This window comes from Apium graveolens, chromosome 8 (assembly GCF_009905375.1).
Source record: "Apium graveolens cultivar Ventura chromosome 8, ASM990537v1, whole genome shotgun sequence".
Classification (NCBI taxonomy): Eukaryota; Viridiplantae; Streptophyta; class Magnoliopsida; order Apiales; family Apiaceae; genus Apium; species Apium graveolens.
In genome coordinates, this window is record NC_133654.1 from 12,148,290 (window position 1) to 12,173,650 (window position 25,361).

The following is a 25,361-nucleotide window of genomic DNA, read 5'->3' on the forward strand; positions in this document are numbered from 1 at the left end:
AGGGTTGGGCTTTGCTATTATGGGCCTTTTTAATCAGTCATTATAAATAGATAATGAGAGGTTAAAGAGGCTTGAACGTTTTTTTAAGAAAACCCTAGCAGCAAAGAGAGGCAGAGGCAATTCAGATCGTCAAGAAGGAGGCTAGTACATCCATTCCGTAGTCAAGTTCGTGAGACGTTCTTGAAGGTGCTCGTGTGGATACCATAGAGGTGTTTCTCCGAGAGGTAGACACAAAGCGTGATAGCTAGGATCTCCGTTGAGTTCGTAAAAGTTAATCTCTTGAAAGGTATGATTCGTTATCTCCATAATCTGCCCATAATTATACATGGATCCTGTTTTGGGTTTCGAATTTTGTTTTATTTACGTTTATCCGCTGCGTTTTATGCCTTCGGAACCCAACATAATATTCATAAGTTAACGCCATTAACGTCTATATGAAGTCTACAAAACAAACAAATAGATATTACGAGTTATATTTTTAACTTAATCTACAAGTTATGTCCTCATCAATATGATAATCTAGTTGACGCTATTAATATTCGTGTAATGTCTAATCCAAATAGGTAAAAGAATTCCAAAATCTATGAAAAAGATGATTTCAAATCTTAATAAACACAAATTAATTTGGTGTAAGTTATCGGTTACTCGTATAAATTAATAAATGGTGGCATATAATTATTGCGAATTTTTTTTAAAAACTAGTAAAAGTATAGACAACGGTTTTTTCTAAAATCATGTTGTGGTAAGTTACTTTACATAAGTGTTTTTTAGGAAATACCGTTGTTGCAATTCTACCACGGTTTTTTCTTTAAGATTGTTGTAGTATTATAAATTTTACAACAGATTATAAATATCGATAACGGTTGTCTGAATGTTACAAGCATTTTATTTTAAAAATACTTGTATAAGGTAGATTAATACAACGTGCTTTTTCGAAAAACACTTGTTTGAATTGAACAATTAACAATGTAAATTTGAAGTGTAATTATTAGGTATATTTGTAGGTTAGCACACATATGATACGCTGAATAATATTATAATGAGTTATATCTGAAAAGTAGCACTATTAACATTCGTATATAATGTCAACTAAATCTGAATATCGTTACTATGACTTATATCTGTAAGTTAGTATATAGATTATGTGCTGCTTTATGTTGTTATGAGTAATATTCGTAAGTTAACGCCATTAACGTCTGTATGAAGTCTACAAAACCAACAAATAGATATTACGAGTTATATTTTTAACTTAATCTACATGTTATGTCCTCATCAATGTGATAATCTAGTTGACGCTATTAATATTCGTGTAACGTCTAATCCGAATAGGTAAAAGAATTCAAAAAATCTATGAAAAAGATAATTTCAAATCTTAATAAACAAAACTTAATTTGGTGTAAGTTATTGGTTACTCGTATAAATTAATAAACAGTGGCATATAATTATTTTGAAAAAAATTTAAAAACCAGTAAAAGTATAGACAACGGTTTTTTCTAAAATCATGTTGTGGTAAGTTACTTTACATAAGTGTTTTTTCGGAAATACCGTTGTTGGAATTCTACAACGGTTTTTTCTTTAAGATTGTTGTAGTATTATAAATTTTATAACAGATTATAAATATCGATAACGGTTGTCTGAATGTTACAAGTGTTTTATTTTAAAAATACTTGTATAAGGTAGAATAATACAACGTGCTTTTTCGAAAAATACTTGTGTGAATTGAACAATTAACAATGTAAATTTGAAGTGTAATTATTAGGTATATTTGTAGGTTAGCACACATATGATACGCCGAATAATATTATAACGAGTTATATCTGAAAAGTAGCTCTATTAACATTCGTAGATAATGTCAACTAAATCCTAATATCATTATTATGACTTATATCTGTAAGTTAGTATATAGATTATGTGCTGCTTTATATTATTATGAGTAATATTCGTAAGTTAACGCTATTAACGCCCGTACGAAGTCCACAAAACCAACAAATAGATATTATGAGTTACATTTTTAACTTAATCTACACGTTATGTCCTCATCAATATGATTATTTGTTGACGCTATTAATATTCGTCTAACGTCTAATACTAATAGGTAAAAGAATTCAAAATTCTATGAAAAAGGTGATTTCAAATCTTAATAAACACAAATTAATTTTGTGTAAGTTATTGGTTACTCGTATAAATTAATAAACGGTGGCATATAATTATTCTGAAAAAAAAATAAAAACTAGTAAAAGTATAGACAACGGTTTTTCCTAAAATCTTGTTGTGGTAAGTTACTTTACATAAGCGTTTTTTAGGAAATACCGTTGTTGGAATTCTACAACGATTTTTTCTTTAAGATTGTTGCAGTATTATAAATTTTACAACAGATTATAAATATCGATAACGGTTGTCTCACTCTTACAAGTGTTTTATTTTAAAAAAACTTGTATAAGGTAGATTAATACAACGTGTTTTGTCAAAAACACTTGTTTGAATTGAACAATTAACAATATAAATTTGAAGTACTTGTGATTATTTTTTTTGTTAATTATAAAGTAGATAATTAAACTATTTTGAAATATAAAATTTAAATATTTAATCTGGATGAAAGCGGATTTAATTAGAATTTGTAGTTTTAAAAAAAATTAAAATTAATTGTTTAAAATTATTTTTTAAATTGTTTACTATTTTTATTGTAATAAATCAGACAACGGTTTATTTGAACATTTTGTTATGCAACATGTTTTTAAATTTGGTAAGAAAGACAACTGTTTTAAGAATTTGACCATTGTCTGATATAGGTGGTATACAATATAGGTAACACAATTGTCTATGAGGTATCATTTAGACAACACCTAATTTGTACATTGTGCGATTTAAGCTTAAATAACCAATAGAAAAAACACTTGTCTCATTTCCACAACTGTTAAACTAGACGTTATCTCAATCATTTTCAGACAATACATTCTAAAACTCGTTGTGCAAACTTACTCATTTGCACAACATCACTTTAGAAAAGATTGTCTGTCTCCATCAACTCGACAATGGATTTTAAAGCGTTGTATTAATGCTAAAGCCTTCCCATTCGCACAACACCTTGATTTCGAAAACACTTATCTGATTTGTTTTACTAGACAACATTTTTTAATTGCTTGTAGTAATCAACGTCAGACAACACAAGTTTTTTGGTTGCAGAAAAACCGTCGTATGAAAAATTCGGGCAACACTTTTTTGGTCGAGTGTTGTCTGATCGGTGTTGTCTGATTGCGTTTTTCTTATAGTGTAACATGGATGTTAGATAATTATCGATTATTAAATTTATTATATTTTACCCTAATATTGAATTATCTAATATATAGAGTATTGTTTTTTAGTTAAACATATACACACACATGAGTGCGTAGAACTTTCACCTACATTTAGGAAAGTTATACCTCGATCACTACACCAACCATTTTTGTATTTTTACAATTGAAAAAAATGTGTTACCTAACATATTTACATATTAATATATATTTCTTTACATTCAAGTAATTACTTTTAAAGTATCTAAATTAAATCGGAAACATACCTGAAACCCGAAAAAACCCGATGGATCAGATTTGGAACTTTATTTTTAATATCCGGACTCGAACCTGATGGATCGGAGAGGAATAGATCTTGTGTGAAGGAACAGAAGAAATGAGATCTAACTAAAGAAGGATCTCGTTATCACAGTATTAGGGTTTTATGGAAAAACCTAAAGAAGGCATAACTGAAGTTTTTAAGAGATTCAACTAACTGATAAATGACTTGCAGCTTCATGACAAGTACTATGAAGCTTAAGAAGTAAACCTGAAAATTTTGCTCACTCTTTCTGACCACTTGGAACAAAATATCTCTGTAATAAGAGAAGGAAGAGAATTAGGGAGAATAACTTTGTTGGTTTTGTATTTTAATTACAAAATCTATGAGCTGCAGATGATGCAGAGAAGGTCACTTAAAGCCAGTCAAGGACAATGCATGGTTTAGGTATAGGGGTTTAGTAGTTCTTATATAAAAAATATTCCAAAAAAATGAAAAAATCCAAAAAAATCAGAGATATTTTAGCTAAGTTGTCGGTTCTACTCACGTACTTTAATTCTAGTTGGTGTTAGGAGTTTTTCAAAACTTATATATATATATATATATATATATTGCGCTGAGATGATTTGAACATAGTTAAGTAAGGTTGTGTTTATGAAATTTGTGTAGAACGATTTTTTGCTTAAAAGTCCAAGACGACACATTTGCACAAGTCTTTGTAGGAAATATTATTTAGGGAAGTATTCGATATCAAAGATAGAGCCCACATGTTAAAATAATGTCGAATCAAATGTTAGCCAAAAAACAAAAAAACAAAAAAAAAGATGCTTGAATAAACTACTGCAATACCCAATATTCATCACAAATAAATAAAAATTGAGATAATGGCCACGAGTAGTATAATTGACCAGTCTTATTTTGTGGCCTTTGTTACTCGAGTAATTAAGTCCGTAGGGGTATTTCAAAACCTAGTGCCTATGACCAACTGGTTTGGGAGTCATTGACCCAAAACTTGCTACATGGGTATAATAAAAAGCCTAAGAAAATGAACATTACACAATTAATTAGAAAAAAGAAAAAAAGAAAAAAACTGTGAATTTTTGCTACATACTTGTTTTGATAGAGATTGGGCCCGTTCAATATTGGGTGAAAAAAAAGGAAATGTACTTACTCAATTGATTCTTCAAGGACCTACTTTCACGATACACCACTACAAGGAAAACAAGCTTCAACAACGGTTTATGTTCGTTGTCTGATACCCTATTTTTCCGTTGACTATTGAGCCGCCGTCTGTTAGTTGGATCAGACAACGGCTAAAAAACATTGTCTGAGATTATACAGACAATGATTATGGATTGAGCCTGTTGTATTACATCCAGAAAAGACAACGTTTTTTATTTGTTTTCGTCGTAACAAGCGACATTACTCAAGGGTTCTCACAAACTCAGAAAACCGTTGTGCAAGGTATAACATTAAAACTAATCTTACAACACTTATTGTTGTATAAACGTTGTTGTGTATTCAGATAGATAACAAAAATTAAACAGAGCTAGTAGAACTCTTGTAATAAATTTCTACACACAACAGTTTTGGATTTTAATGTATAGCATGATCAGATACATACAACTGTTTATTTGTTCAAACGTATTGCATGAATACCTTTGATACAATATCTTAATATTATACAGACAATGGTTTACTAGTGTTGTGAGAGTTAATTTTGCACCAAAGTTTTGTGTTCGAAAGCATTGTTTTAGTATTAAAGACATGATATTTTAATGAAGCTTGGTTGTTAAAAGCGTTGTCTTACACAAAATATAACAAGTAATCAAATGAAATTAACTTTGCAAATCTAAACAAAAGTTCTAAAGTTAATCCATGATCGAAAATCACAGCAACATAGTTATACAAAAGCTAAAAGCATATTGATATCACTGCCTTCATGAGTCTAAGATTTCTACTACAAATTAAAGAAAATATAGAGTCTACAAGGATTTTCAGCTTCTCTTCACGTCTTCCGCAAGAGCTATGTTGTCCTTGCAATATCATTACAGCATGTGATAGGCAATTTCCCAATCTGGAAAAAACAATCTTCAAAATAAATCGACAACATAATTACATAATTACATAATTACAACATAATTACATACAACATAATTACATAGAAAATTATTTATCCTTGTGACAAACTTTTGGATGTGATTGACCTAAATGCACACTAGATACTGTTAGATATCATAAAGGGATGTACACTAGATTTTTTTAAATAAGAAAGAGTAATTTGAGAGAGATTTAAAATCTATAAGTTTTAAGAAAAATAGAACTTGGCACCTGGTTTTTTCTGTACATGTGGATGGTAGCAACTCTACTGGTCAGGACTATCAACAGATCACCTGCTGAATTTATCCCTTTCCCCTCTCACCTGCATTATATGACTATCAACACACTTTTTAGTAAAAGATATTCAACCTAGTTAACTAGAACAAATTTTATCTTGTGTAAGCTTAGAAACATACCTAGTTTAGCATGTTAAGGACAGTTTCTCAAGTGAAAACATAATATTTGTGCTGAAAATTGAACTCATATTTGCAATTTTGTGTGGACAGAAGGAAGGCAGGCATACAGGAAGAAGTGTTCATGACTATATTGGCTAGATCTGGTCGTTGTTCAAGTGCACTGACAAACTTTCGGGAAATGATATTGAGCATCTTCTTGAACTGGGATATGTATCTTCTGTATAGAGCAAAGCCTGCCATCTAGGCAAGGAAACATAACATTAAATTTGATACTACCTTAGCAATTGTATATAATGATAAGAATTTCTTGATCATAACATTAAATTTTTATATTCAATATCAGATAGCTATACAAAATGGCCTAGCTTAATATTACAAACAAGAAGAATGTACAGAAGGTATGTGTCAGCTGGACAATGTCAACAGTAAGCTCATCGCATTGAGCTGGAATCAGAAGTTCAGACAACGAAAAGGAAAGCCCTGACTAAATATAATACATAATCCCCCAGCTCCAAAAACCCCGGATAAAGAAAAAGACAATAATATGGCTATTTGAAAAAATGACATAACATGGTAGATTGAAAGATCTTCATCTTTCAGCACAAAAAGCTTAGCAGAACCCTCCCATGCACATTATTAATCATATTTTAGATGGGGAAAACAAATAATATTAAAGTAAAAAGTAAGGAAGCATACTGTGCCGGCTAGTGCATAAGCCATAACTAATGGAGGCGAAGCAAGATAATTGGCTCTTGTTAGTGGGTGAACACGTCCTTCGAAGTTTCTATTTCCGGAAAGAACAGCTACAGCTATAATGTCTGGAAATCATACATATACAGAGTATAGGTGTACAGCGATTATTTTCTGGTCCACAAAAATGGTAGAAAAGAAGGTAAATCAAGACAGCTAACAACACACAACTGTTGCCTTCATTCAGGATAATGTATAATACTTTTTCTCCGTTTAAAAGGGTAACTTGTATTTAAAATATAGGTTGTATTATCTTCTAATTCATCCATAGTAACATAATCAATCTTGATGTGAAATAAAAAATGATACTCCCTTATAAAAAGATGATAAAATCTTAAATTCCGTATGTTTTCACAATACAAGTGATGATTTCACCATGGGGTGATATGAAAAGTATTTTAATAATCAAAATCTTAAGACCAATATACCAGTGGAACAGAGCAGTGGGAGGCAAAATATTGATGGAAAGCACCCTGACATTTCTTAATTTTAGTGGAGGCATTGAATGAAATATTAGAAAAAAGAAGACAATACCATTGTCTGTAATTGTAGCAGCAACTAATTGATGAAGGTCCCCAGAGTTTCCTATGCATGTCGTACAACCATACCCAACAATGTTGAAGTCGTGCTGGTTCAAGTACTCTTGCAGGCCACTAAAACACGGAAAGATAAACAATTCAAAGCTGGGAATTTATTATCAGTCAGAAATACACTCTTTTACAGAATTTTTTTAAATGTGTTGTTCTAGGATCCAACCGTACGGATGTCAAGATATATTGATTTTAGGCTTGTGAAAAAATATTTAAAAATTCCCGAACATTCAGTGCATGACTTTATAAGGAAAATCTAGTAAAAGGCGTACTCCATGAAACGAGAATGTTACCCGAACGTCCGAATAATTTTTTTAAATGAGCTGTTCTAAGATCCAACCGTACGGATATCAAGATATGTTAATTTTGGGCTTTTGAAAAAATATTTAAAAATTCCCGAACATTTCATGCATGTTTTTATATTTAAAATCTAGTAAAAGTGTACTCCCTGAATCGAGAATTTTACCCGAACGTCCGAATAATTTTTTTAAATGAGCTGTTCTAGAATCCAACCGTACGGATGTCAAGATATGTTGATTTTGGGCTTGTGAAAAAATATTTAAAAATTTCAGAACATTCAGTGCATGACTTTATAAAGAAAATCTAGTAAAAGGCGTACTCCATGAAACGAGAAGGTTACCCGAACGTCCGAATAATTTTTTTAAATGTGTTGTTCTATGTCCGACCGTACGGATGTCAAGATATGTTAATTTTGGGCTTTTGAAAAAAATATTTAAAAATTCCCGAACATTCCGTGCAGGACTTTATATGGAAAATCTAGTAAAGTCGTACTCCCTGAATCGAGAATGTTACCCGAACGTCCGAATTTTTTTTAAATGAGCTGTTCTATGATCCAACCGTACGGATGTTAAGATATGTTAATTTTGGGCTTCTGAAAAAATATTTAAAAATTCCCGAACATTCAGTGCATGACTTTATATAGAAAATATAGTAAAAGGCGTACTCCATGAAACGAGAATGTTACCGGAACATCCGAATAATTTTTTTAAATGTGCTGTTCTAGGATCCAACCGTACGGATGTCAAGATATATTGATTTTGGGCTTGTGAAAAAATATTTAAAAATTCCCGAACATTCAGTGCATGACTTTATAAGGAAAATCTAGTAAAAGGCGTACTCCATGAAACGAGAATGTTACCCGAACGTCCGAATAATTTTTTTAAATGAGTTGTTCTAAGATCCAACCGTACGGATATCAAGATATGTTAATTTTGGGCTTTTGAAAAAATATTTAAAAATTCCCGAACATTTCATGCATATTTTTATATTTAAAATCTAGTAAAGGTGTACTCCCTGAATCGAGAATTATACCCGAACGTCCGAATAATTTTTTTAAATGAGCTGTTCTAGGATCCAACCGTACGGATGTCAAGATATGTTGATTTTGGGCTTGTGAAAAAATATTTAAAAATTCCAGAACATTCAGTGCATGACTTTATAAGGAAAATCTAGTAAAAGGCGTACTCCATGAAACGAGAATGTTACCCGAACGTCCGAATAATTTTTTTAAATGAGCTGTTCTATGATCCGACCGTACGGATGTCAAGATATGTTAATTTTGGGCTTTTGAAAAAATATTTAAAAATTCTCGAACATTCCGTGCAGGACTTTATATGGAAAATCTAGTAAAGTCGTACTACCTGAATCGAGAATGTTACCCGAACGTCCGAATTTTTTTTTAAATGAGCTGTTCTATGATCCAACCGTACGGATGTCAAGATATGTTAATTTTGGGCTTCTGAAAAAATATTTAAAAATTCCCGAACATTCCGTGAATGACTTTAAATAGAAAATCTAGTAAAAGGCGTACTCCATAAAACGATAATGTTACCGGAACATCCGAATAATTTTTTTAAATGTGCTGTTCTAGGATCCAACTGTACGGATGTCAAGATATATTGATTTTGGGCTTGTGAAAAAATATTTAAAAATTCCCGAACATTCAGTGCATGACTTTATAAGGAAAATCTAGTAAAAGGCGTACTCCATGAAACGAGAATGTTACTCGAACGTCCGAATAATGTTTTTAAATGAGCTGTTCTAAGATCCAACCGTACGGATATCAAGATATGTTAATTTTGGGCTTTTGAAAAAATATTTAAAAATTCCCGAACATTTCATGCATGTTTTTATATGGAAAATCTAGTAAAGGTGTACTCCCTGAATCGAGAATTTTACCCGAACGTCCGAATAATTTTTTTAAATGAGCTGTTCTAGGATCCAACCATACGGATGTCAAGATATGTTGATTTTGGGCTTGTGAAAAAATATTTAAAAATTCCCGAACATTCCGTGCATGACTTTATAAGGAAAATCTAGTAAAAGGCGTACTCCATGAAACGAGAATGTTACCCGAACGTCCGAATAATTTTTTTAAATGAGCTATTCTAAGATCCAACCGTACGGATATCAAGATATGTTAATTTTGGGCTTTTGAAAAAATATTTAAAAATTCCCGAACATTTCATGCATGTTTTTATATTTAAAATCTAGTAAAAGTGTACTCTCTGAATCGAGAATTTTAACCGAACGTCCGAATAATTTTTTTAAATGAGCTGTTCTAGGATCCAACCGTACGGATGTCAAGATATGTTGATTTTGGGCTTGTGAAAAAATATTTAAAAATTTCAGAACATTCAGTGCATAACTTTATAAGGAAAATCTAGTAAAAGACGTACTCCATGAAACGAGAATGTTACCCGAACGTCCGAATAATTTTTTTAAATGAGTTGTTCTATGTCCGACCATACGGATGTCAAGATATGTTAATTTTAGGCTTTTGAAAAAATATTTAAAAATTCCCGAACATTCCGTGCAGGACTTTATATGGAAAATCTAGTAAAGTCGTACTCCCTGAATCGAGAATGTTACCCGAACATCCGATTTTTTTTAAATGAGCTGTTCTATGATTCAACCGTACGGAAGTCAAGATATGTTAATTTTGGGCTTCTGAAAAAATATTTAAAAATTCCCGAACATTCCGTGCATGACTTTATATAGAAAATCTAGTAAAAGGCGTACTCCATGAAACGAGAATGTTACCGGAACATCTGAATAATTTTTTTAAATGTGCTGTTCTAGGATCCAACCGTACGGATGTCAAGATATATTGATTTTGGGCTTGTGAAAAAATATTTAAAAATTCCCGAACATTCAGTGCATGACTTTATAAGGAAAATCTAGTAAAAGGCGTACTCCATGAAACGAGAATGTTACCCGAACGTCCGAATAATTTTTTTAAATGAGCTGTTCTAAGATCCAACTATACGGATATCAAGATATGTTAATTTTGGGCTTTTAAAAAAATATTTAAAAATTCCCGAACATTTCATGCATGTTTTTATATGGAAAATCTAGTAAAGGTGTACTCCCTGAATCGAGAATTTTACCCGAACGTCCGAATAATTTTTTTAAATGAGCTGTTCTAGGATCCAACCATACGGATGTCAAGATATGTTGATTTTGGGCTTGTGAAAAAATATTTAAAAATTCCCGAACATTCCGTGCATGACTTTATATGGAAAATCTAGTAAAAGGCGTACTCCATGAAACGAGAATGTTACCGGAACATCCGAATAATTTTTTTAAATGTGCTGTTCTAGGATCCAACCGTACGAATGTCAAGATATATTGATTTTGGGCTTGTGAAAAAATATTTAAAAATTCCCGAACATTCAGTGCATGACTTTATAAGGAAAATCTAGTAAAAGGCGTACTCCATGAAACGAGAATGTTACCCGAACGTCCGAATAATTTTTTTAAATGAGCTGTTCTAAGATCCAACTGTACGGATATCAAGATATGTTAATTTTGGGCTTTTAAAAAAATATTTAAAAATTCCCGAACATTTCATGCATGTTTTTATATGGAAAATCTAGTAAAGGTGTACTCCCTGAATCGAGAATTTTACCCGAACGTCCGAATAATTTTTTTAAATGAGCTGTTCTAGGATCCAACCATACGGATGTCAAGATATGTTGATTTTGGGCTTGTGAAAAAATATTTAAAAATTCCCGAACATTCCGTGCATGACTTTATATGGAAAATCTAGTAAAAGGCGTACTCCATGAAACGAGAATGTTACCGGAACATCCGAATAATTTTTTTAAATGTGCTGTTCTAGGATCCAACCGTACGAATGTCAAGATATATTGATTTTGGGCTTGTGAAAAAATATTTAAAAATTCCCGAACATTCAGTGCATGACTTTATAAGGAAAATCTAGTAAAAGGCGTACTCCATGAAACGAGAATGTTACCCGAACGTCCGAATAATTTTTTTAAATGAGCTATTCTAAGATCCAACCGTACGGATATCAAGATATGTTAATTTTGGGCTTTTGAAAAAATATTTAAAAATTCCCGAACATTTCATGCATGTTTTTATATTTAAAATCTAGTAAAGGTGTACTCCCTGAATCGAGAATTTTACCCGAACGTCCGAATAATTTTTTTAAATGAGCTGTTCTAGGATCCAACCGTACGGATGTCAAGATATGTTGATTTTGGGCTTGTGAAAAAATATTTAAAAATTCCAGAACATTCAGTGCATGACTTTATAAAGAAAATCTAGTAAAAGGCGTACTCCATAAAACGAGAATGTTACCCGAACGTCCGAATAATTTTTTTAAATGAGCTGTTGTATGTCTGACCGTACGGATGTTAAGATATGTTAATTTTGGGCTTTTGAAAAAATATTTAAAAATTCCCGAACATTCCGTGCAGGACTTTATATGGAAAATCTAGTAAAGTCGTACTCCCTGAATCGAGAATGTTACCCGAACGTCTGAATTTTTTTTTAAATGAGCTGTTCTATGATCCAACCGTACGGATGTCAAGATATGTTAATTTTGGGCTTCTGAAAAAATATTTAAAAATTCCCGAACATTCTGTGCATGACTTTATATGGAAAATCTAGTAAAAGGCGTACTCCATGAAACGAGAATGTTACCGGAAAATCCGAATAATTTTTTTAAATATGCTGTTCTAGGATCCAACCGTACGGATGTCAAGATATATTGATTTTGGGCTTGTGAAAAAATATTTAAAAATTCCCGAACATTCAGTGCATGACTTTATAAGGAAAATCTAGTAAAATACGTACTCCATGAAACGAGAATGGTACCCGAACGTCCGAATAATTTTTTTAAATGAGCTGTTCTAAGATCCAACCGTACGGATATCAAGATATGTTAATTTTGGGCTTTTGAAAAAATATTTAAAAATTCCCGAACATTTCATGCATGTTTTTATATGGAAAATCTAGTAAAGGTGTACTCCCTGAATCGAGAATTTTACCCGAACGTCCGAATAATTTTTTTAAATGAGTTGTTCTATGATCCAACCGAACGGATGTCAAGATATATTAATTTTGAGCTTGTGAAAAAATATTTAAAAATTCCTGAACATTCCGTTCATGACTTTATAAGGAAAATCTAGTAAAAGGCTTACTCCCTGAAACGAGAATTTTACCCGAACGTCCGGATAATTTTTTAAATGAGTTGTTCGATGATCCAACCGTACAGATGTCAAGATAAGTTGATTTTGGGCTTGTGAAAAAATATTTAAAACTTCCTGAACATTTCGTGCATGACTTCATAAGGAAAATCTAGTAAAAGGCGTACTCCCTGAAATGAGAATATTACCCGTACGTCCGAATAATTTTTTTAAATGAGTTTTCCGACGATCCAACCGTACGGATGTCAAGATAAGTTGATTTTGGGCTTGTGAAAAAATATTGAAAACTTCCCGAACATTTCGTGCATGACTTTATAAGGAAAATCTAGTAAAAGGCGTACTCCCTGAAATGAGAATGTTACCCGAACGTCCAAATAATTTTTTTTAATGAGTTGTCCGACGATCCAACCGTACGGATGTCAAGATAAGTTGATTTTGGGTTTGTGAAAAAATATTTAAAACTTCCCGAACATTCTGTGCATGACTTTATAAGGAAAATCTTGTAAAAGGCGTACTCCATGAAACGAGAATGTTACCCGAACGTCCGAATAATTTTTTTAAATGAGCTGTTCTATGATCCAACCGTACGGATGTCAAGATATGTTAATTTTGGGCTTTTGAAAAAATATTTAAAAATTCCCGAACATTCAGTGCATGACTTTATAAGGAAAGTCTAGTAAAAGGCGTACTCCATGAAACGAGAATGTTACCCAAACGTCCGAATAATGTTTTTAAATGAGCTGTTCTATGATCCAACCGTACGGATGTCAAGATATGTTAATTTTGGGCTTTTGAAAAAATATTTAAAAATTCCCGAACATTCCGTGCAGGACTTTATATGGAAAATCCAGTAAAAGGCGTACTCCCTGAAAGAAGAATGGTACCGGAACGTCTGAATAATTTTTTTATATGAGCTGTTCTATGATCCAACCGTAGATATGTTAATTTTGGGCTTGTGAAAAAATATTTAAAAATTCCCGAACATTCCGTGCATGACTTTATATGGAAAATCTAGTAAAAGGCGTACTCCATGAAACGAGAATGTTACCGCAACATCCGAATAATTTTTTTAAATGTGCTGTTCTAGGATCCAACCGTACGGATGTCAAGATATATTGATTTTGGGCTTGTGAAAAAATATTTAAAAATTCCCGAACATTCAGTGCATGACTTTATAAGGAAAATCTAGTAAAAGGCGTACTCCATGAAACGAGAATGTTACCCAAACGTCCGAATAATTTTTTTAAATGAGCTGTTCTATGATCCAACCGTACGGATGTCAAGATATGTTAATTTTGGGCTTTTGAAAAAATATTTAAAAATTCCCGAACATTCCGTGCAGGACTTTATATGGAAAATCTAGTAAAGTCGTACTCCCTGAATCGAGAATATTACCCGAACATCCGAATTTTTTTTTAAATGAGCTGTTCTATGATCCAACCGTACGGATGTCAAGATATGTTAATTTTGGGCTTGTGAAAAAATATTTAAAAATTCCCGAACATGCCGTGCATGACTTTATATGGAAAATCTAGTAAAAGGCGTACTCCATGAAACGAGAATGTTACCGGAACATCCGAATAATTTTTTTAAATGTGTTGTTCTAGGATCCAACCGTACGGATGTCAAAATATATTGATTTTGGGCTTGTGAAAAAATATTTAAAAATTCCCGAACATTCAGTGCATGACATTATAAGGAAAATCTAGTAAAATGCGTACTCCATGAAACGAGAATGTTACCCGAACGTCCGAATAATTTTTTTAAATGAGCTGTTCTAAGATCCAACCGTACGGATATCAAGATATGTTAATTTTGGGCTTTTGAAAAAATATTTAAAAATTCCCGAACATTTCATGCATGTTTTTACATGGAAAATCTAGTAAAGGTGTACTCCCTGAATAGAGAATTTTACCCAAACGTCCGAATAATTTTTTTAAATGAGCTGTTCTAGGATCCAACCGTACGGATGTCAAGATATGTTGATTTTGGGCTTGTGAAAAAATATTTAAAAATTCCCGAACATTCAGTGCATGACTTTAAAGGAAAATCTAGTAAAATGCGTACTCCATGAAACAAGAATGTTACCGGAACGTCTGAATAATTTTTTTATATGAGCTGTTCTATGATCCAACCACAGATATGTTAATTTTGGGCTTGTGAAAAAATATTTAAAAATTCCTGAACATTCCGTGCATGACTTTATATGGAAAATCTAGTAAAAGGCGTACTCCATGAAACGAGAATGTTACCGCAACATCCGAATAATTTTTTTAAATGTGCTGTTCTAGGATCCAACCGTACGGATGTCAAGATATATTGATTTTGGGCTTGTGAAAAAATATTTAAAAATTCCCGAACATTCAGTGCATGACTTTATAAGGAAAATCTAGCAAAAGGCGTACTCCATGAAACGAGAATGTTACCCAAACGTCCGAATAATTTTTTTAAATGAGCTGTTCTATGATCCAACCGTACGGATGTCAAGATATGTTAATTTTGGGCTTTTGAAAAAATATTTAAAAATTCCCGAACATTCCGTGCAGGACTTTATATGGAAAATCTAGTAAAGTCGTACTCCCTGAATCGAGAATGTTACCCGAACATCCGAATTTTTTTTTAAATGAGCTGTTCTATGATCCAACCGTACGGATGTCAAGATATGTTAATTTTGGGCTTGTGAAAAAATATTTAAAAATTCCCGAACATGCCGTGCATGACTTTATATGGAAAATCTAGTAAAAGGCGTACTCCATGAAACGAGAATGTTACCGGAACATCCGAATAATTTTTTTAAATGTGTTGTTCTAGGATCCAACCGTACGGATGTCAAAATATATTGATTTTGGGCTTGTGAAAAAATATTTAAAAATTCCCGAACATTCAGTGCATGACATTATAAGGAAAATCTAGTAAAATGCGTACTCCATGAAACGAGAATGTTACCCGAACGTCCGAATAATTTTTTTAAATGAGCTGTTCTAAGATCCAACCGTACGGATATCAAGATATGTTAATTTTGGGCTTTTGAAAAAATATTTAAAAATTCCCGAACATTTCATGCATGTTTTTACATGGAAAATCTAGTAAAGGTGTACTCCCTGAATAGAGAATTTTACCCGAACGTCCGAATAATTTTTTTAAATGAGCTGTTCTAGGATCCAACCGTACGGATGTCAAGATATGTTGATTTTGGGCTTGTGAAAAAATATTTAAAAATTCCCGAACATTCAGTGCATGACTTTAAAGGAAAATCTAGTAAAATGCGTACTCCATGAAACGAGAATGTTACCCGAACATCCGAATAATTTTTTTAAATGAGCTGTTCAAAGATCCAACCGTACGGATGTCAAGATATGTTAATTTTGGGCTTTTGAAAAAATATTTAAAAATTCCCGAACATTTCATGCTGTTTTTATATGGAAAATCTAGTAAAGGTGTACTCCCCGAATCGAGAATTTTACCCGAACGTCCGAATAATTTTTTTAAATGAGTTGTTCTATGATCCAACCGACCGGATGTCAAGATATATTAATTTTGGGCTTGTGAAAAAATATTTAAAAATTCCTGAACATTCCGTTCAGGACTTTATAAGGAAAATCTAGTAAAAGGCTTACTCCCTGAAACGAGAATGTTACCCGAACGTCCGGATAATTTTTTAAATGAGCTGTTCGACAATCCAACTGAAAAGATCTCAAGATAAGTTGATTTTGGGCTTGTGAAAAAATATTTAAAACTTCCTGAACATTTCGTGCATGACTTCATAAGGAAATTCTAGTAAAAGGCGTACTCCCTGAAATGAGAATATTACCTGAACGTCCGAATAATTTTTTTAAATGAGTTGTCCGACGATCCAACCGTACGGATGTCAAGATAAGTTGATTTTGGGCTTGTGAAAAAATATTGAAAACTTCTCGAACATTTCGTGCATGACTTTATAAGGAAAATCTAGTAAAAGGCGTACTCCCTGAAATTAGAATGTTACCCGAACGTCCGAATAATTTTTTAAAATGAGTTGTCCGACGATCCAACCGTACGGATGTCAAGATAAGTTGATTTTGGGTTTGTGAAAAAATATTTAAAACTTCCCAAACATTCTGTGCATTACTTTATAAGGAAAATCCAGTAAAAGGCGTACTCCATGAAACGAGAATGTTACCCGAACGTCCGAATAATTTTTTTAAATGAGCTGTTCTAAGATCCAACCGTACGGATATCAAGATATGTTAATTTTGGGCTTTTGAAAAAATATTTAAAAATTCCCGAACATTTCATGCATGTTTTTATATTTAAAATTTAGTAAAGGTGTACTCCCCGAATCGAGAATTTTACCCGAACGTCTGAATAATTTTTTTAAATGAGCTGTTCTAGGATCCAACCGTACGGATGTCAAGATATGTTGACTTTGGGCTTGTGAAAAAATATTTAAAAATTCCCGAACATTCAGTGCATGACTTTATAAGGAAAATCTTGTAAAAGGCGTACTCCATGAAACGAGAATATTACCCGAACGTCCGAATAATTTTTTTAAATGAGCTGTTCTATGATCCAACCGTAGGGATGTCAAGATATGTTAATTTTGGGCTTTTGAAAAAATATTTAAAAATTCCCGAACATTCCGTGCAGGACTTTATATGGAAAATCTAGTAAAGTCGTACTCCCTGAATCGAGAATGTTACCTGAATGTCCGAATTTTTTTTAAATGATCTGTTCTATGATCCAACCGTATGGATGTCAAGATATTTTAATTTTGGGCTTGTGAACAAATATTTAAAAATTCCCGAACATTCCGTGCATGACTTTATATGGAAAATCTAGTAAAAGGCGTACTCCATGAAACGAGAATGTTACCGGAACATCTGAATAATTTTTTTAAATGTGCTATTCTAGGATCCAACCGTACGGATGTCAAGATATATTGATTTTGGGCTTGTGAAAAAATATTTAAAAATTCCCGAACATTCAGTGCATGACTTTATAAGGAAAATCTAGTAAAAGGCGTACTCCATGAAACGAGAATGTTACCCGAACGTCCGAATAATTTTTTTAAATGAGCTGTTCTATGATCCAACCGTACGGATGTCAAGATATGTTAATTTTGGGCTTTTGAAAAAATATTTAAAAATTCCCGAACATTTCGTGCAGGACTTTATAAGGAAAATCTAGTAAAGTTGTACTCCCTGAATCGAGAATGTTACCCGAATGTCCGAATTTTTTTTTAAATGAGCTGTTCTATGATCCAACCGTACGGATATCAAGATATGTTAATTTTGGGCTTGTGAAAAAATATTTAAAAATTCCTGAACATTCCGTTCATGACTTTATAGGGAAAATCTAGTAAAAGGCGTACTCCCTGAAACGAGAATGTTACCCGAACGTCCGGATAATTGTTTAAATTAGCTGTTCGACGATCCAACCGTACGGATGTAAAGATAAGTTGATTTTAGGCTTGTGAAAAAATATTTAAAACTTTCCGAACATTTCGTGCATGACTTTATAAGGAAAATCTAGTAAAAGGCGTACTCCCTGAAACGAGAATGTTACCCGAACGTCCGAATAATTTTTTTAAATGAGTTGTCTGACGATCCAACCGTACGGATGTCAAGATAAGTTGATTTTGGGCTTGTGAAAAAATATTTAAAACTTCCCGAACATTCTGTGCATAACTTTATAAGGAAAATCCAGTAAAAAACGTACTCCCAGAAACGAGAATGTTACCGGAACGTCCGAATAATTTTTTTAAATGAGCTGTTCTATGATCCAACCGTACGGATGTCAAGTTATGTTAATTTTGGGCTTGTGAAAAAATATTTAAAAATTCCCGAACATTCCGTGAAGGACTTTATATGGAAAATCTAGTAAAGTCGTACTCCCTGAATCAAGAATGTTACCCGAACGTCCGAATTTCTTTTTAAATGAGCTGTTCTATGATCCAACCGTACGAATGTCAAGATATGTTAATTTTGGGCTTGTGAAAAAATATTTAAAAATTCCCGAACATGCCGTGCATGACTTTATATGGAAAATCTAGTAAAAGGCGTACTCCATGAAACGAGAATGTTACCGGAACATCTGAATAATTTTTTTAAATGTGCTGTTCTAGGATCCAACCGTACGGATTTCAAGATATATTGATTTTGGGCTTGTGAAAAAATATTTAAAAATTCCCGAACATTCAGTGCATGACTTTATAAGGAAAATCTAGTAAAAGGCGTACTCCATGAAACGAGAATTTTACCTGAACGTCCGAATAATTTTTTTAAATGAGTTGTTCTATTATCCAACCGTACGGATGTCAAGATATGTTAATTTTGGCCTTTTGAAAAAATATTTAAAAATTCCCGAACATTCCGTGCAGGACTTTATATGGAAAATCTAGTAAAGTCGTACTCCCTGAATCGAGAATGTTACCCGAACGTCCGAATTTTTTTTAAATGAGCTGTTCTATGATCCAACCGTACGGATATTAAGATATATTTATTTTGGGCTTGTGAAAAAATATTTAAAAATTCCTGAACATTCCGTTCATGACTTTATAGGTAAAAATCTAGTAAAAGGTGTACTCCCTGAAACGAGAATGTTACCCGAACGTCCGGATAATTGTTTAAATTAGCTGTTCGACGATCCAACCGTACGGATGTAAAGATAAGTTGATTTTGGGCTTGTGAAAAAATATTTAAAACTTCCCGAACATTTCGTGCATGACTTTATAAGGAAAATCTAGTAAAAGGCGTACTCCCTGAAACGAGAATGTTACCCCAACGTCCGAATAATTTTTTTAAATGAGTTGTCTGACGAACCAACCGTACGGATGTCAAGATAAGTTGATTTTGGGCTTGTGAAAAAATATTTAAAACTTCCCGAACATTATGTGCATAACTTTATAAGGAAAATCCAGTAAAAAGCGTACTCCCTGAAACGAGAATGTTACCGGAACGTCCGAATAATTTTTTTAAATGAGTTGTTCTATGATCCAACCGTATGGATGTCAAGATATGTTAATTTTGGGCTTGTGAAAAAATATTTAAAAATTCCCGAACATTCCGTGCATGACTTTATCTGGAAAATCTAGTAAAATGCGTACTCCATGAAACAAGAATTTTACCGGAACGTCCGAATAATTTTTTTAAATGAGCTGTTCTAGGATCCAACCATACGGATGTCAAGATATGTTGATTTTGGGCTTGTGAAAAAATATTTAAAAATTCCCGAACATTCAGTGCATGACTTTATATGGAAAATCTAGTAAAAGGCGTACTCCATGAAACGAGAATGTTACCCGAACGTCCGGATAATTTTTTTAAATGAGTTATCTGACGATTCAACCGTACGGATGTCAAGATAAGTTGATTTTGGGCTTGTGAAAAAATATTTAAAACTTCCCGAACATTTTGTGCATAACTTTATAAGGAAAATCCAGTAAAAAGCGTACTCCCTGAAACGAGAATGTTACCGAAACGTCCGAATAATTTTTTTAAATGAGCTGTTCTATGATCCAACCGTATGGATGTCAAGATATTTTAATTTTGGGCTTGTGAACAAATATTTAAAAATTCCCGAACATTCCGTGCATGACTTTATATGGAAAATCTAGTAAAAGGCGTACTCCATGAAACGAGAATGTTACCGGAACATCTGAATAATTTTTTTAAATGTGCTATTCTAGGATCCAACCGTACGGATGTCAAGATATATTGATTTTGGGCTTGTGAAAAAATATTTAAAAATTCCCGAACATTCAATGCATGACTTTATAAGGAAAATCTAGTAAAAGGCGTACTCCATGAAACGAGAATGTTACCCGAACGTCCGAATAATTTTTTTAAATGAGCTGTTCTATGATCCAACCGTACGGATGTCAAGATATGTTAATTTTGGGCTTTTGAAAAAATATTTAAAAATTCCCGAACATTTCGTGCAGGACTTTATAAGGAAAATCTAGTAAAGTTGTACTCCCTGAATCGAGAATGTTACCCGAATGTCCGAATTTTTTTTTAAATGAGCTGTTCTATGATCCAACCGTACGGATATCAAGATATGTTAATTTTGGGCTTGTGAAAAAATATTTAAAAATTCCTGAACATTCCGTTCATGACTTTATAGGGAAAATCTAGTAAAAGGCGTACTCCCTGAAACGAGAATGTTACCCGAACGTCCGGATAATTGTTTAAATTAGCTGTTCGACGATCCAACCGTACGGATGTAAAGATAAGTTGATTTTAGGCTTGTGAAAAAATATTTAAAACTTTCCGAACATTTCGTGCATGACTTTATAAGGAAAATCTAGTAAAAGGCGTACTCCCTGAAACGAGAATGTTACCCGAACGTCCGAATAATTTTTTTAAATGAGTTGTCTGACGATCCAACCGTACGGATGTCAAGATAAGTTGATTTTGGGCTTGTGAAAAAATATTTAAAACTTCCCGAACATTCTGTGCATAACTTTATAAGGAAAATCCAGTAAAAAACGTACTCCTGGAAACGAGAATGTTACCGGAACGTCCGAATAATTTTTTTAAATGAGCTGTTCTATGATCCAACCGTACGGATGTCAAGTTATGTTAATTTTGGGCTTGTGAAAAAATATTTAAAAATTCCCGAACATTCCGTGAAGGACTTTATATGGAAAATCTAGTAAAGTCGTACTCCCTGAATCAAGAATGTTACCCGAACGTCCGAATTTCTTTTTAAATGAGCTGTTCTATGATCCAACCGTACGAATGTCAAGATATGTTAATTTTGGGCTTGTGAAAAAATATTTAAAAATTCCCGAACATGCCGTGCATGACTTTATATGGAAAATCTAGTAAAAGGCGTACTCCATGAAACGAGAATGTTACCGGAACATCTGAATAATTTTTTTAAATGTGCTGTTCTAGGATCCAACCGTACGGATTTCAAGATATATTGATTTTGGGCTTGTGAAAAAATATTTAAAAATTCCCGAACATTCAGTTCATGACTTTATAAGGAAAATCTAGTAAAAGGCGTACTCCATGAAACGAGAATTTTACCTGAACGTCCGAATAATTTTTTTAAATGAGTTGTTCTATTATCCAACCATACGGATGTCAAGATATGTTAATTTTGGCCTTTTGAAAAAATATTTAAAAATTCCCGAACATTCCGTGCAGGACTTTATATGGAAAATCTAGTAAAGTCGTACTCCCTGAATCGAGAATGTTACCCGAACGTCCGAATTTTTTTTAAATGAGCTGTTCTATGATCCAACCGTACGGATATTAAGATATATTTATTTTGGGCTTGTGAAAAAATATTTAAAAATTCCTGAACATTCCGTTCATGACTTTATAGGTAAAAATCTAGTAAAAGGTGTACTCCCTGAAACGAGAATGTTACCCGAACGTCCGGATAATTGTTTAAATTAGCTGTTCGACGATCCAACCGTACGGATGTAAAGATAAGTTGATTTTGGGCTTGTGAAAAAATATTTAAAACTTCCCGAACATTTCGTGCATGACTTTATAAGGAAAATCTAGTAAAAGGCGTACTCCCTGAAACGAGAATGTTACCCCAACGTCCGAATAATTTTTTTAAATGAGTTGTCTGGCGAACCAACCGTACGGATGTCAAGATAAGTTGATTTTGGGCTTGTGAAAAAATATTTAAAACTTCCCGAACATTATGTGCATAACTTTATAAGGAAAATCCAGTAAAAAGCGTACTCCCTGAAACGAGAATGTTACCGGAACGTCCGAATAATTTTTTTAAATGAGTTGTTCTATGATCCAACCGTATGGATGTCAAGATATGTTAATTTTGGGCTTGTGAAAAAATATTTAAAAATTCCCGAACATTCCGTGCATGACTTTATCTGGAAAATCTAGTAAAATGCGTACTCCATGAAACAAGAATTTTACCGGAATGTCCGAATAATTTTTTTAAATGAGCTGTTCTAGGATCCAACCATACGGATGTCAAGATATGTTGATTTTGGGCTTGTGAAAAAATATTTAAAAATTCCCGAACATTCAGTGCATGACTTTATATGGAAAATCTAGTAAAAGGCGTACTCCATGAAACGAGAATGTTACCCGAACGTCCGGATAATTTTTTTAAATGAGTTATCTGACGATTCAACCGTACGGATGTCAAGATAAGTTGATTTTGGGCTTGTGAAAAAATATTTAAAACTTCCCGAACATTTTGTGCATAACTTTATAAGGAAAATCCAGTAAAAAGCGTACTCCCTGAAACGAGAATGTTACCGAAACGTCCGAATAATTTTTTTAAATGAGCTGTTCTGACGATCCAACCGTACGGATGTCAAGATATGTTAATTTTGGGCATGTGAAAAAATATTTAAAAATTCCCGAACATTTTGTGCATGTCTTATATGGAAAATCTAGTAAAATGTGTACTCCATGAAACAAGAATGTTACCGAAACGTCCGAATAATTTTTTTAAACGAGCTGTTCTATGATCCAAACATACGGATGTCAAGATATGTTAATTTTGGGCTTGTGAAAAAATATTTAAAAATTCCCAAACATTCCGTGCTTGACTTTATATGGAAAATCTAGTAAAAGGCGTACTCCATGAAACGAGAATTTTACCGGAACATCCGAATAATTTGTTTAAATGAGCTGTTCTAGGATCCAACCATACGGATGTCAAGATATGTTAATTTTGGGCTTTTGAAAAAATATTTAAAAATTCCCGAACATTTCATGCATGTTTTTATATGGAAAATCTATTAAAGTTGTACTCCCTGAATCGAGAATTTTACCTGAACGTCCGAATAAGTTTTTTAAATGAGGTGTATTATGATCCAACCATACGGATGTCAAGATATATTAATTTTGGGCTTGTGAAAAAATATTTAAAAATTCCTGAACATTCCGTTCATGACTTTATAAGGAAAATCTAGTAAAAGGCGTACTCCCTGAAACGAGAATGTTACCCGAACGTCCGGATAATTTTTTAAATGAGCTGTTCGACGATCCAACCGTAAAGATGTCAAGATAAGTTGATTTTGGGCTTGTGAAAAAATATTTAAAACTTCCTGAACATTTCATGCATGACTTCATAAGGAAAATCTAGTAAAAGGCGTACTCCCTGAAATGAGAATGTTACCCGAACGTCCGAATAATTTTTTTAAATGAGTTGTCGACGATCCAACCATACGGATGTCAAGATAAGTTTATTTTGGGCTTGTGAAAAAATATTGAAAACTTCCCGAACATTTTGTGCATGACTTTATAAGGAAAATCCAGTAAAAGGCGTACTCCCTGAAACGAGAATGTTACCGGAATGTCTGAATAATTTTTTTAAATGAGCTGTTCTATGATCCAACTGTATGGATGTCAAGATATGTTAATTTTGGGCTTGTGAAAAAATATTTAAAAATTCCTGTACATTTCGTGCATGACTTTATATGGAAAATCTAGTAAAAGGCGTACTCCATGAAACGAGAATGTTACCGGAATGTCTGAATAATTTTTTTAAATGAGCTGTTCTAGGATCCAACCATACGGATGTAGAGATATGCTGATTTTGGGCTTGTGAAAAAATATTTAAAAATTCCCGAACATTCAGTGCATGACTTTATATGGAAAATCTAGTAAAATGCGTAGTCCATGAAACGAGAATGTCACCCGAACGTCCGAATAATTTTTTTAAATGAGTTGTTCTATGATCCAACCGTACGGATGTCAAGATATGTTAATTTTGGGCTTTTGAAAAAATATTTAAAAATTCCCGAACATTCCGTGCATGACTTTATATGGAAAATCTAGTAAAGTCGTACTCCCTGAATCGAGAATGTTACCCGAACGTCCGAATTTTTTTTTTAAATGAGCTGTTCTATGATCAAACCGTACGAATATCAAGATATGTTAATTTTGGGCTTGTGAAAAAATATTTAAAAATTCCTGAACATTCCGTTCATGACTTTATAGGGAAAATCTAGTAAAAGGCGTACTCCCTGAAACGAGAATGTTACCCAAACGTCCGGATAATTGTTTAAATGAGCTGTTCGACGATACAACCGTACGAATGTAAATATAAGTTGATTTTGAGCTTGTGAAAAAATATTTAAAAATTCCTGAACATTTCGTGCATGACTTTATAAGGAAAATCTAGTAAAAGGCGTACTCCTTGAAACGAGAATGTTACCCGAACGTCCGAATAATTTTTTTGAATGAGTTATATGACGATCTAACCGTACGGATGTCAAGATAAGTTGATTTTGGGCTTGTTAAAAAATATTTAAAAATTCCCGAACATTCAGTGCATGACTTTATAAGGAAAACCTAGTAAAAAACGTACTCCCTGAAACGAGAATGTTACCGGAATGTCCGAATAATTTTTTTAAATGAGCTGTTCTATGAGCCAACCGTACGGATGTCAAGATATGTTAATTTTGGGCTTGTGAAAAAATATTTAAAAATTCCCAAACATTCCGTGCATGACTTTATATGGAAAATCTAGTAAAAGGCGTACTCCATGAAATG

At 32.9% G+C, this 25,361-nt stretch overlaps 1 long non-coding RNA gene across 1 annotated transcript; it reads right to left on the bottom strand.

Annotated features, from left to right (window-relative positions):
* Positions 1-5,368: 5,368 nt before the first annotated feature.
* Positions 5,369-5,973, bottom strand: LOC141677231 (uncharacterized). The gene is made up of 2 exons (XR_012557363.1): positions 5,884-5,973; positions 5,369-5,629 (listed from the first exon to the last, which is right to left on the bottom strand). It is a non-coding gene; the product is annotated as an uncharacterized LOC141677231 (long non-coding RNA).
* Positions 5,974-25,361: the final 19,388 nt, after the last annotated feature.